The sequence below is a fragment of the Bacillus rossius genome, chromosome 6 (genome assembly GCF_032445375.1).
Source record: "Bacillus rossius redtenbacheri isolate Brsri chromosome 6, Brsri_v3, whole genome shotgun sequence".
Lineage (NCBI taxonomy): Eukaryota > Metazoa > Arthropoda > Insecta > Phasmatodea > Bacillidae > Bacillus > Bacillus rossius.
Window position 1 is genome coordinate 34,252,835 of NC_086334.1, and position 12,910 is coordinate 34,265,744.

A 12,910-nucleotide genomic window follows, 5' to 3' on the forward strand; every position below is an offset into this window, starting at 1 on the left:
TTCAACCTCCTCTCCTCCCCCCCCCCAACTCAATTCAACCTCCTCTCCTCCCCCCCCCCAAACTCAATTCAACCTCCTCTCCCCCCCCCCTAATTCAATTCAACCTCCCCCCCCTTGAAGCTAGGGTAATTTTCCCCTGCCCCTTCCTCACGACAGGCCCTGTGCGCACAAAAGTAATTTATGTTCATGATAATTTTAAGGGTAAATAAACATATACAAATTACTGATGAATCAACTTAACTTTTTTTATAAAATGTTCCTTCAAGTTTTTTTTTTAATAAATAGTGATTTTTACAGATATGTATATATGTAAGTACAGCCAAAATTAATGATTAAATAAACAAAAAAAAATTATACAATTCACAGGAAGGTACTAATTTTTAAGTCAGAAAGCTCAAACCTCTTTAGTCTTGATCTATTTATGTTTAACAAGTGACAAACTATAGTGAGGCATAAAAAAAAGGCCAGTTAGCAAAAAAAAGATGATAGAAATTAAAGTTTCGTGACTAACACCACTGCTATTTATTTTGAGGACTTTTTAGTAACTTCTGTGACCAGTACTGAGTAAGTGCTAGTTAGGTGACCACATATGAATTTTCTTCAAGCAGTTCCACAAAATTCCCACAGAGCTGAGTGTCGTAGCTGCCAAATCACAGAGGTCTATCGCTGTGACCGAGACAGCCGGTCACCAGCTCATGTGACCTGCAAGAAATAAAACTGGACACATACTGTTTACCTGAACTTCCTGAGCTTCTTTCTCTTCCAAGTTACCCTTCAATCATTAACTTCTACCAGACAAGAATGCAGTTTATTATTTATTTTTAAAAAACGTTGATGAAATGGGTTTGATTGAAACATGTGTAGTGTGCTTGCTAAATATAAATTTATACTGAACATAAGTTTCAAAAAAAATATCAAGTAGTAGCCTCAATATGAGATGTAAGCAACAGGCAGGATATTCCAATGTTTTGACGTCAGCCGGGGCTTCGCCCCATGAGCCTGATCATCATCCGTTCCCTTTCCCACACCTGTCCTACCCGGCATTTGTACCGTGACGTACGTAGTCGTGTAGGATTTAAACTGCGAGCCATGAACTACAGCAAGAGTGCGCTTAGCTGCAGTGCGCCGCACCCCTATTTGTAATTAATATTATTGTAACCTTTTCTTTTCGCCCCTAAAATAGTGTCACGACGATTTAGTAAGTGAGTGTCTTTTGTTTTATTAATATGTTATATTTTTGTATTAGAGTACGTGCAAGCACGGACAAGGGCACTCCCTAGCGCGCAACGACGGAACCAACACACAACTTTATTCAAACTATTTTTACCACATAAGTAATTATTACAGACGGTCTGGTCATGGATGTGTATCTGGTAATTTTATAAAGGGTTCATGTTATTTTCTATAATAACCCGGGGCATGCAGTCGCAGAGATGTTAACAGTAATTGTGTTCGGCGCGAAGGGCGCCATGTTTCCTGCCGCAAGCCCTTGTCTCACCCCAGTCTCCCTCTTCAGCCGGCCGAGAGTGGACGTCTCTGCAGACACCCCGAGGACAGCACCGTTGTCTCACCGATAAGTAGTTCTGTTCAGTTAATTAATTCAAATTGTTTTCTCTTCATCCTCGGGGCCTCTCAGTCGGTGGGGTTGTTTAATTAGTGATTTCTATACTCTCCGGAGTTTTTAACCACCCGTGTTCTAAGTAAAGGCTTGAGGCGACCACGTGTGTGGTCCGCCTCCTCAACTAAACCAATTCGTGCCTCAGGCGTTTTTTAACAGTATCAAGGAAGGATTGTATGAGGGCGTGTAACATGTAAGTAAATAAACCCAACTTAATTGAGTCACGTGTCTTTGTGTTCGGAGGGGCCACGTGGGTCCTTAACCCAGTCAGCGGCATGTGGGACGCCCTATGAGCCCACTGCGGTTAAGTAGAAGCGTGCCCGACGCTGAGAGCGGGCTCGGTTAGGGACAGGTGCTGAATTAGGTATCAGGAGGGCTAATATCTCGCCGCACACAGGCCACGTAACGCCCTGAGTAAGAGTATCAAGCCGGGTCCACGTACCCACTAACATGGTGGCGCCCACTATTTCCACCAGTAATTCAGATCGTAACACCGGTACGCCCTAAGTTTGGTTTACCATGTAGTATCTTATCTCAAGTAAGTATTGTTTATTGCTTTACATAAGAGTTAATATTTGCAGTTTCATTTAGAAAAAACTAAACACTTGCAAAATAAAATTAATTCCGGTTCCCGTTACTCTGAGCAGAGGATTTTGAATTTAAAACTAATTGAATGTGATTTAATCAGAGCTTTTAAAATGAGCTGTGTGTGTGGATGATGTGGATGTGTGTATGCATGTGTGCATGTTTATGCATGTGTGTGTTTATGCATGTGTGTTTATGTGTATGCATGTGCGTGTGTGCACACGTAAGAGAGAATGAATAAGTATAAAAATCTATTTTGTTTTCTTTATTTAAACCCATACATAATTTAATATTTTTTTTTTTACTTAAAATATATGTTTCAGGTTAGTATTTCATTATATTTTCATATTTAATACATGCTTTTTAATGGTTTATGATAGTACTTAACATCAATATTAAATTGGTATACGATTCATCAGTAACTGTTGTAATTTATATGTTTCGTGGATCAGTGTAAGAGAAGGCACACACCTTAACTGCCCCAAACAATTGTTAAATAAAATGCATGCACAGATTGTAGTTCTTAAGACTTCTCACAGAAGGCATGTAAAAGTAGAGTTGGGGGTTGCATAAGCTTATATTAGAAATCCTTAAGGTTGCAGTGGAAAAGTATAACCACTTACTCAGGGCTGTTCCAGAAGAAGGGGGAGAGAGGCAAAATCACCAAGGCCCAGTAGGGTCCTGTTGAGTTTACAGATTAATGTAATGCATAGGAAAACTTACCTTGCAGATCACATTTACAGTTATGGCCAAAGTAACGTTTTTAAATTTTGGCCATTGAAAAGCTGTCATTAAAAAAATATAAATAAAAGGGATGGAGCCCAACAAAAATTTACTCCCAGGTTCTTAATTCCCCTCGACAGCACTGCACATATTTTGTTCTGGAAAATACTTCTTTTTTTTCTTTACAAAAACAGATTTACATTGTGTTGTTAAACCCAAACTTCAAAAAGACTAGCCTTGGATAGCATTCCAGATAAGTCATGCAGTTTTTATGACTTATTTTGTCGGTAGGAACCAGCAGCCGAAGTCTGTCGAATTTGGACTCAACATGCATATGGGATTTTTCCTTTCAGCTCAAAGGCATTATGCTTTATTTAGCTGATAAGAATCTTATTACAGTAGAAACCTGTACTTTTCCAAGGTGACGAGAACAATAAATGTGTTCTGCAGCAAATGTTATATCCAAATGCAACCTTTCAGAGCCTCTACCCTATTTTATTAATTTTCTTATTTTGAAAATCAATTACACAGACAAGCCACTAAATATTTTGAACAGATACTACTCTTAATTTTGACCACTGTAAACATGCTAATGGGCGATTCCAGAAGAAGTGGTCCTCGGTACGTAAGAATGAAAAAGTATCTAATTTTAATCATTCCTTAGTCATATTGTAGCTAAAGGCTGATACTTTTTAGCATTAGAATGGATTTTGAGAAAACAATGAGTAGACCTATAGTTATGTTTTTACCTAATTAAAGAGTGATTTCATATGTGTGTAACAATGTCTTCCACATTTCCTGACTTTAAAATCCTTCAAACATTGGCTTAATACAATTAAATTAGAATTTTTCACTTGAGAGTCGCAAACATTATCCTATGCTTGATCATAATATAGTTTGCAAAATTTGTGTACTGAAAAAATGATAATTGTGAAGTAGAAACCAAAGTTAGTGTAAATACTGTGTCACACACGTAACAAAAAAGTATAAAAATATCTATAATAGAAATATATGAAAAAACAATTTGCAATCCTATATTTATAGCTAGTTACACATAAAGATGATAATCCAATAATATAGTTATTATAAGGGGAAACCTTTTTTTTATGATATAAATTAAACTGTCACACATAACAAATATTGTTGTGAGAGATGTGACGTGTGTGAGATGTGACGTGTGACACAAGAACAATTTATTTTATGTCATTTTCATGACACTTAATGTACTTTTAAATGTCAAGTTGGCAATTGAGATGCAGAGTATTAAAAAAATAAAACAGTATATACAACTTTTATTCATTTATAATTAATAGCCTTAACAATAATACCCCTATTTAAATTACAGGTGGTTCCAATTATGTTTTCAACCAATCATTCACAATTAGTTAACATTAAATTATAATTATAAGAAATCTAATGGTTACTTCCTTAAACACACAATTATTTATTTTGGAGGGAAACAACCAATTGTTTTTATTTATTGTGTTATGAGTGAGGAACAGAGTGTATCTTTAGGCTCAAAACTCTGACAATGTTATAATTTTATATAGAAGTTGTAACTGTTGTTAATATGAATCCTGAAGTATCAGAAGAAACACATAAAGTGCCTATGACTAGTGCAGAAAGAATCAGAAAGTTCAGAAAAAAGATTACATAACCTACAAAGCAAGTGACAGTAAGAGTGGAAACCATAAGAAAATCAAGAATCGCAAGCATGTCATCAGCTGAGAAGAAGCGTTACCGGACTGCAGCTGCAGAAAGAAAACGTTTGAGCAGAGAAAGACAACGTAAAAATATATTTCCCGGAAGTTCAGCGAATAGTAGCCCGTGGCAACTGTGAAACACCTCTACTCAAACGTAAGCCTTTCAAAACTCCCCAGTCATTAGGGAAAACTGTGAGATGTTTGCAAACATTACCACATTCTCCATCAAAAAAGTAGCAGTTGTGTCTGGACTTGCCAACCGTATGGGTTTAAAGTTACAAACTAAAATGGAATGTACTCTTACACCTGCTCATACTAATTCTTTAGTGAAGAAACAAGTGACTGATTTGTTCACAAGACCTGACATTGTGTATCCTATGCCGGGAATGAAAGATGAAATTGTAATTTGGGAAAATGGCAAGAAAGAATGTTTCAGAAAATTGTATTTAACTATGTATCTTAGGGAAGCTTATGCTATTTTCTGAAAGGAACATGAAGAAGACAAGACGATGATATCATTTTCAAAATTATGTTCACTAAGGCCAAAAAATGAATTGCTTTTGAAGGAAACTCCAGCTGACCAGTGCAAATGCAAGCATCACGAAAACTTCAGGCTACAACTTAAAGGGTTAAAAGTTGAATATGATGGTTCCTTTTAGGGTAGAATAATTTGCAACTCTTGACACTTTTAACGGCTCCATGTTGGAATGTATTATGTAGTGATTGTTGTGATGGTAAGATGCTGTCAATTATGTTTGAAGACATTGATAAATCAGTCCAGGTTTCATGGAGATATTGGGGAAAAAAATGATAATGGCCACATAGTAAAGGCAGTGAAAGAGTTGTGCAGGTGAACTAATAGAGGAAATTTTGGAAGTTCTGCCTAGGTTTCGAGAAAATGTCAAAATCAAGCACATACAAAGTGAAGCGTTTGAAATAAGAAAACTTGTAGAGTTCTACAAGTTGATTTTGCAATAGCATATTCGTGTGAGTACCAAAATGAGATTCAGTCTGCTTTATGGTCACGTGAAAGTGTGCAGCTGTTCACTGCTGCTTTATTTGAGGGAAACAAATGTACAAAAACTTTCCTGATCTGCTCCGACACCAAAGATAAAGGAAATATACTGTGTATTGCTTCGTAAATGAGTTGTACGACTTAATTTTTGCAACTCCAAACACAATTAATGAATTTGAAGAGATTATATTTGGTGATGGGCCATCATCTGAGTTTAAAAATAAATTTATGGTAAAGTTACTAACAGATTTAACACATAAGTTTGCCAAAAACTTACATGGAAATATTTTGGTACTAGCCATGGAAAAGGAGTTGTGGATGGAGTCAGAGGAAGAGCTAAATCGCTAGTAAGGCAAAAATCCATAAGTAAAGCTGAAAATTTTGTAATACAGAGGAGAGTTCTTCAGAATTTGCCAGCGCTGCTTCTCAACTTATGCCTTCAACAACAGTGCTTCATATTAGCCAAAGTGAGATGGACAGTTTAATCAAAACTGTCACACCATGGTCAGCAGTCGGTGCAGTTCACGGTATCCAGAAGATTCATGTTGTTAAAAGTGATGATGGTAAGTTTCCTTTTTCCATTCAAACTCAGATAAGCATCCTAGTTTTGTTGTAAATAATGACATTCATGATGTGGATGGAATGTTAAGCTTAAATAAAGGAGATTGGTGTAAAGTAATTTACAATATTTTTTTCCCAGGCGAAGTGCTCAACATCTCTCATTCTGAGATTCAAGTTAGTGTAATGATTCCGTTCAGGAAACTACTGGAAGTGGCCTTCGAAACCAGATATTTTATTTTATAAAATGGCCAATGTGAAGAAGTCTGACTCCATCAGAAGTAACTGGCTCACGAGGACAATTTAAATTTATTGATTTTTGAAGTACTGTACCATATGTCTTAATATTGTGAAATGCTTGATAGGTTATTTGTATGTTTGCTGTTTGTGTAGTATATATATATATATATATATATATATGTTTAGTATTTTTAATAAATAAAATGTCGTAGGAACTGTTCCAGGTAAATAAGTATGAGACAGCCTGCATATGTTTACTATCAAATGTTAAAACATTACATAAACCTTCTAAATGAATGTATGATTCATCTATGGGTATTTTGTTTTAATAAGGGAAAAATTTTGCTGAGTGACTTTGATCATATTGGTAACAGATGTTCGTCACACACGTAACATCAATACATGAGTTTATTATGAAAGTACTAGGAAAGCAATGTGTTTCATGTTACAGTGTATAGTCCATATAGTGGACTACATCACTATAATTTTTATTTTTATTTTATGCAATAAGATTCACAGTAAAAATGTAACTTTCATAAGAGTGTAAGATATTTCAAAATCTCAAGAGTCACACATGTAACAAAAAAGTAAAATCCTTTAAAAAATACTTAGAAATTTATTTAATTTGTTCCACGCATCAAGTTTTATTAACAAATATCTAAAGTGTCCATAAATCATGTTTTGAACAAGAAAGCAACAATCTTAAATGTAAAAAGTTAAGATAAAACACAAACAATTATCTCCTAAAGTCGCCGACGTAACACTGGTTTGGTCCTAAAGCACTGTAACATCAGCCAGTTTCTCAAACGTGAAAAACCAAGATTCTACATCACCTTGGTGGGAGGAAAAAGATTAAACCACTTGGACACTCTTTAAATCATGTCCCAATTCACTGAGCAGTTTATCGTTTACCATCATCCACTATCTGCGCTCAATCCTCACCAAAGAAAAAAGAAAAAGCCACATGTCTCAAACCTTTGTTATTAGCCATTTTAGTTTTCAAAAACACAAGCCCTAAAGTGTGTTTGCAATGGACACTATATCTATACTAATATTATAAAGCTGAAGAGTTTGTTTGAACGCGCTAATCTCAGGAACCACTGGTCCGATTTGAAAACTTCTTTCAGTGTTGGAAAGTACATTTATCGAGGAAGGCTATATAGGCTATATTATCAATAACATTAGGGATCCTTACTTAAAGTCCAATAAGGTAACCCAAGGTGTAAAAAAGACCCGAAAAAATCCTTACACGGCGTGCGCTGCGAAACCTATTGATTATAGAACAAAACAATGTAGTATTACCGCTGCAGAACATATAATTGTCTTCAAAAAATATAGCATAACCATATGTCTATTGTAGTTATATCACAATTAGTGTTTTCTTTTATTTTTTTAAATAATTAAAATGTTGTCGCTTCTAAAACTCTTTATTGTGTACCTTGGTATAAATCCTTATCAAAATAAATTACTGCATATTCAAGACGAATTAAATACCTTTATAGAACTTTTTGAATTATTCAATTCGGAAGTTTCATTCAAAAGATATCGCGACATTTAAAATGTAAGTATTAGTGTTGTAGCCAAATAAGTATTAAGTATTGCACGCGCATGTATGACTAGCATTGAAGACCTAATCTCTAAAGTGTACCCAGATGTAGTCCATATAGAAAACAAAGACTACCAGTGGATGTGTCAAAGGGCAATATTGGCAGCTAAAAACAGTAGCGTTGACATCAATAACATGATATTGGGTAAACTTCCAGGAGATAGAGTGAACTACAGGTCCATTGATAGTAATGGATCAAGAAGATGCGGTACATTATCCACAAGAATTTTTAAATTCTTTAAATCTGAGTGGCCTTCCCTCACATTCACTCAAATTATAAACTGGCTGTCCAATTGTGCTGCTAAGGAATCTTAAACCACCAAATTTATGCAACGGAACCAGACTCCAAGTAAAATTCCTTTGCGATAACGTGATTGGTGCTACAGTATTGACTGGTCCAGCAGTAGGGCAAACAGTGCTGATACCTCGCATACCTATGATACCAACAGATTTGCCTTTTCACTTTAAGCAAATTCAATTTCCAGTGAAGGTATTGTTTGCGGTAACAATTAATAAGGCCCAGGGACAAACATTTAAGTACTTAGGAATAGATTTACGCCAAGAGTGTTTTTCGCACGGGCAACTATATGTTGCTCTGTCGAGATCTGGTTTGGGAGAAAATCAATTTCTACTTCTGCCGGAAGACAAAACTAAAAATATAGTTTACGTAGAAGTACTTTAATATACCAATGGTTATAAATGTTTTGAGAATAACATAAAACTGTGCATCTACCATATTATCTCAGAAAGTCACAATACCCCCCAACAAGTCCACGCGGACAAAGTCGCGGGCACTGCTAGTCATGATATAAAATGCATCTGAGAAAAGTATCGGACAGAGTTTAAAACTGTTACACATTCGATGATATTTATACCTGCAAAATGTTTCTCTTTGTAGTTGAAATTAAAACTGTCAGCTGCAAAAAAACCTGCAAGCCTGATGAAATATACGAAAATGTGACAATGTAAAATACAAAATTAGCAAATGTTACTAAAAACATCCTTCAAAAGTGTATTATACAAATATAATGGGCTGAATTTTATTGATTGATAGTTACATTCAATCATATACTTACTTTTAGCATAATCAGGTGACATTATTTTAATGGGAAAACACTATTTAATTAAAAAAGTGTTTCAAGCATTAAATAGCAAAATTTGGATATAATTGCAGAGGAGTCTCATTAATCCGAACCAATTTTCTAGAAGCATTGAGTTATCATTTAACACAACCTATAACACTTTTACTAGCACAAAATCAAATGATTGATAAGTCAAAACATCAAAAATAATTTTCAAAATACAAAAAATGTATGACTTAAAAAAATTATTTTCACCCAAAACTTGTTTGGACTAGCCAGATTTTTGAATCAGCAACAGTAAGATTAACAGGATACTACTGAATAACCAGTTACCCTAATAGTCTCTTTTTAATAGCTTTAACTGATTTTGCAGATTAAGCTTTGTCTTAGATATGTTCTGCAATGATGTGGAATATTGTGTTTCTGGTTCTTTCAAAGCACCCTGTTTTTTGCATCTGTACCTATACTATATCATAAACACCCCACTGAATCAGCCTCACTTCATAATCATATTTTCTCTTTGCCATTGCACTCACAAATTGTCCCATACATATCTCATACGTGGACAACCCTTGAACTGGAGCTATAGATATCAGATACAAATGTTGCCTAGATTATGTGTTTACACTCGACACCAACTTGCATGCAAAATGTAATAGTGATATTGTTCAATGTCAAACAATATCAAGAAGTATTCAGACTAATCAAAAGGTCTCTGCAAATATCACAGAAGTTCACGTTTTTTCTCTCAGCCTCAGGTCAGTCAGCATCTACACTTAAGAAAAGAAATTATTGCAATGTACAGATTTTTCGCAAAATTGTGGGGCACAAATTTAATGGGCGACAGGAAATAGCTTTTGTTGAGGAACATATGTCCGGAAACTAATCCTGCCAAGTTACAGGTGCAAACAGTAGTGTGCAAATTTGAATTAGGTGGACTTCAGCAGACTATTTCTCTTAGCTGAGAGAGCATATGATTGCAGCACAATAGCATTCAAATACTGCGCTAGAGTTGAGCGTTTCATCTAGTGGCTGTATCCTGATTGGCTGCCCAAAGGGACCATCACAGCCCACTTGCAAAAGGCCCAATAAAAAAATAGTGTACCAGAACACGAGGCCTTTGCTAAAGGGCAAATCACTTTCATGGACATGGCCTCACCCAGAAGACAAGATATGCTGACTGACCATGAAACCCTGTTTTTTTTTTAGACTAAGTTTGTAATTTACATGAAAGTGAAAAAGGTCCATTGTTTCTGCCATCTGTGATGACCATATCAGTGGTATATGCTCCTGTTTGCTCAACCCAGGTAACTAAAACTTTTCAATCCACAGATATTGCATAGGAATTGATTTTATTATTTTTTACGAAAGTTTCCAGACATTTTCAATTAATTACTGTTAAATCTTAGTTTTCCAAAATTTTTGAAAGTTAATATTGACACTGTCAGTAGCTGTTCTGAAAAAATGTGTAATAGTCCGGTAAGGTATCCATAAACTAATCTTTGCCGTTAAAATTAAATGAGTACCTAATAGCTTCCTTAACCTCACATCATCACTGTGCAAGTACATCTAAGAATTAACTTCTTTGAAAATGTAGGCAAACTTAAAACAACATTGCCTGTGCAGATACACTGGCTTTAACTTCATTTAAGTGTATCAATTGGCATGAATTTGTATGGTGTGATGGAACACTTTATAAGAATACTGCTGAACTTGACTAAATTATTTAGAAAGTGTTACTATAATATTATTTTAATAATAACTATTTAATTACCAATTTTCAGTATACTAAGGCTGGTATTTATTATCAGTGTGACACCATTTATGTAACTCCAAGGTGCTATTTCATCAATTTTGCTTTTGAACTATATTTAAGGAGGTTTCACTATTAAAAAAAGCTAACACATGTTTTACCCCAAATGCTGTTCCCAAAAATATGCCACATATTAATTGCTACTACTAAAGTCAATCAAGAATTAACCCCCCCCCCCCCTCCCAACCCTATTTATGGTTGTCGGTCATTGTGCTATAAGTTTATTTTCCAAGTTTCAAAACTGAATAAATATTTATCATAATTATCTTCTAAGAACCCCTTTTTTTTATCTGAAAAAAAATTTGCAAAAAAGATCTGTAAATGTTAAGTGATGCTGAGCCTTAGCATGTATATGTAAATAGATAAAGCAGCATCATTATGATTGTGATTTTTTATAACATATGACATGTAACCAAACAAGTTACATTGCTGTGCCTACTGTTAGGTTCTACCTGTATGTTTCGGGCAACTAGTGTCCACAGGACAATAGGGCCCAGCTTGCAAGAGACACTGTTCTAAAATGTACTGTTGTAATGGTAATTCCTAAGTAGCATAAGGGACAGTCCAAAACCTTGTAGAAATTAAAATTTGACAAACTTAACAAAACATCTAAACAATCTGGCATATTATAAGTACAAAAATTTTATCATTCTTAGTAATGTTGTAATGAATTACAATTCAGTAGCCTATGAAAATGACAAATGTTATGTGTGCCAAAACCTTATTATAATCTTCCACTGCTCTCTCTCTGCTATCATTTAACACACACCTCTTCAAACTTGATACTATTTTCTGCCAATTTTTTTTACCAACATTCACATGCATTAAAGAATATTACAGCGAAACTTTATTTTCAAACACAAAACCACTCAAGAAATTAACATTATACAATATTTTTGTAAATATACACTGCAAATATTAACTATATAACCATAGTTTATCCTTTTAAGAAGACTGTCAACATTCATTAAGTATGTTAATTACTTTTTATTATAGCTACCATCAATAAATATGGTATGAATTTTACTTTGGCTGTAACAGATATATTCTGTCTTAGCACACAAAAATAAAATTTGAAATCTTATAATTTTGATTATATGATGCAACTTAATAGAAAGGCTGTTCAAAACTACGGATTTTAGTGAATTTGCTTCTAATGAACAAATCCATTAATGTAATGTTTGAAAAACTAAGTGAGATGCCTGTCTAAAGCCACTTGTTTATACAACTGACAAGATATGCACCATTTTCTTTACTATCAAACTCTATACGTTACCATGGTTAGAAAAAAAAAGTATTCCTTAAACCTTTAAAGGTAGTAAAATTAGTCTTCAGTTGTTCATGCATTTAAAGCTTGAATGAAGGAAAAAAAAAGTTTAAAATCAACCATACACCTGCACTTAAGAACCTACGTGTATTTCTACACTCATCTCTTAATTTACATAATAAGCAAAACATTACTAGAACTGAAACCTACAAGATGAGTTTAAAAAAATACCAATGTTTGACTACCTTAGTTTATTTAAATCAATAATTTAAACTACCTACTAATGTTGAGATATTACTCAAGATAAGTGTAACAATAAAAGCATTTCCTACAAATTAAGTTAAAAAAAACATTCCCTATTAATATTTGCTATTTTCTTCATAAGCCTTGACTTTTTTACTGTCAATTTAATCTAGACAAATGTATACTAGCAAATTGCCAGCAAAAAAATTGGGGAAAAGGGTAAATATACCAACCTTTACTAAATCAATGTATTTGTTAGATAATATTTAACTTAATTTTAACTGATAATTACTTTTAGTCTACTATGAATCTCTTACAAATATCTTAATAAAAACTTGCATGTCTCCTACTTTAAATGACAAAAAATGTACCATATGCAGAAGCAGTAATGTTTTATAATATAAAATTCATGACAAAACTTAACTTTCAGAATATTATAACTTCATGTCTTTTACAC

The 12,910-nt window shown here is 34.2% G+C and overlaps 1 protein-coding gene across 2 annotated transcripts in view; it reads right to left on the reverse strand.

Moving 5' to 3' along the window:
* LOC134533016 (chromodomain-helicase-DNA-binding protein 1) overlaps window positions 1-12,910 on the reverse strand; it is a 90,659-nt gene that overhangs the window by 76,275 nt on the left and 1,474 nt on the right. The gene's annotated exons all lie outside the window — the stretch shown is intronic.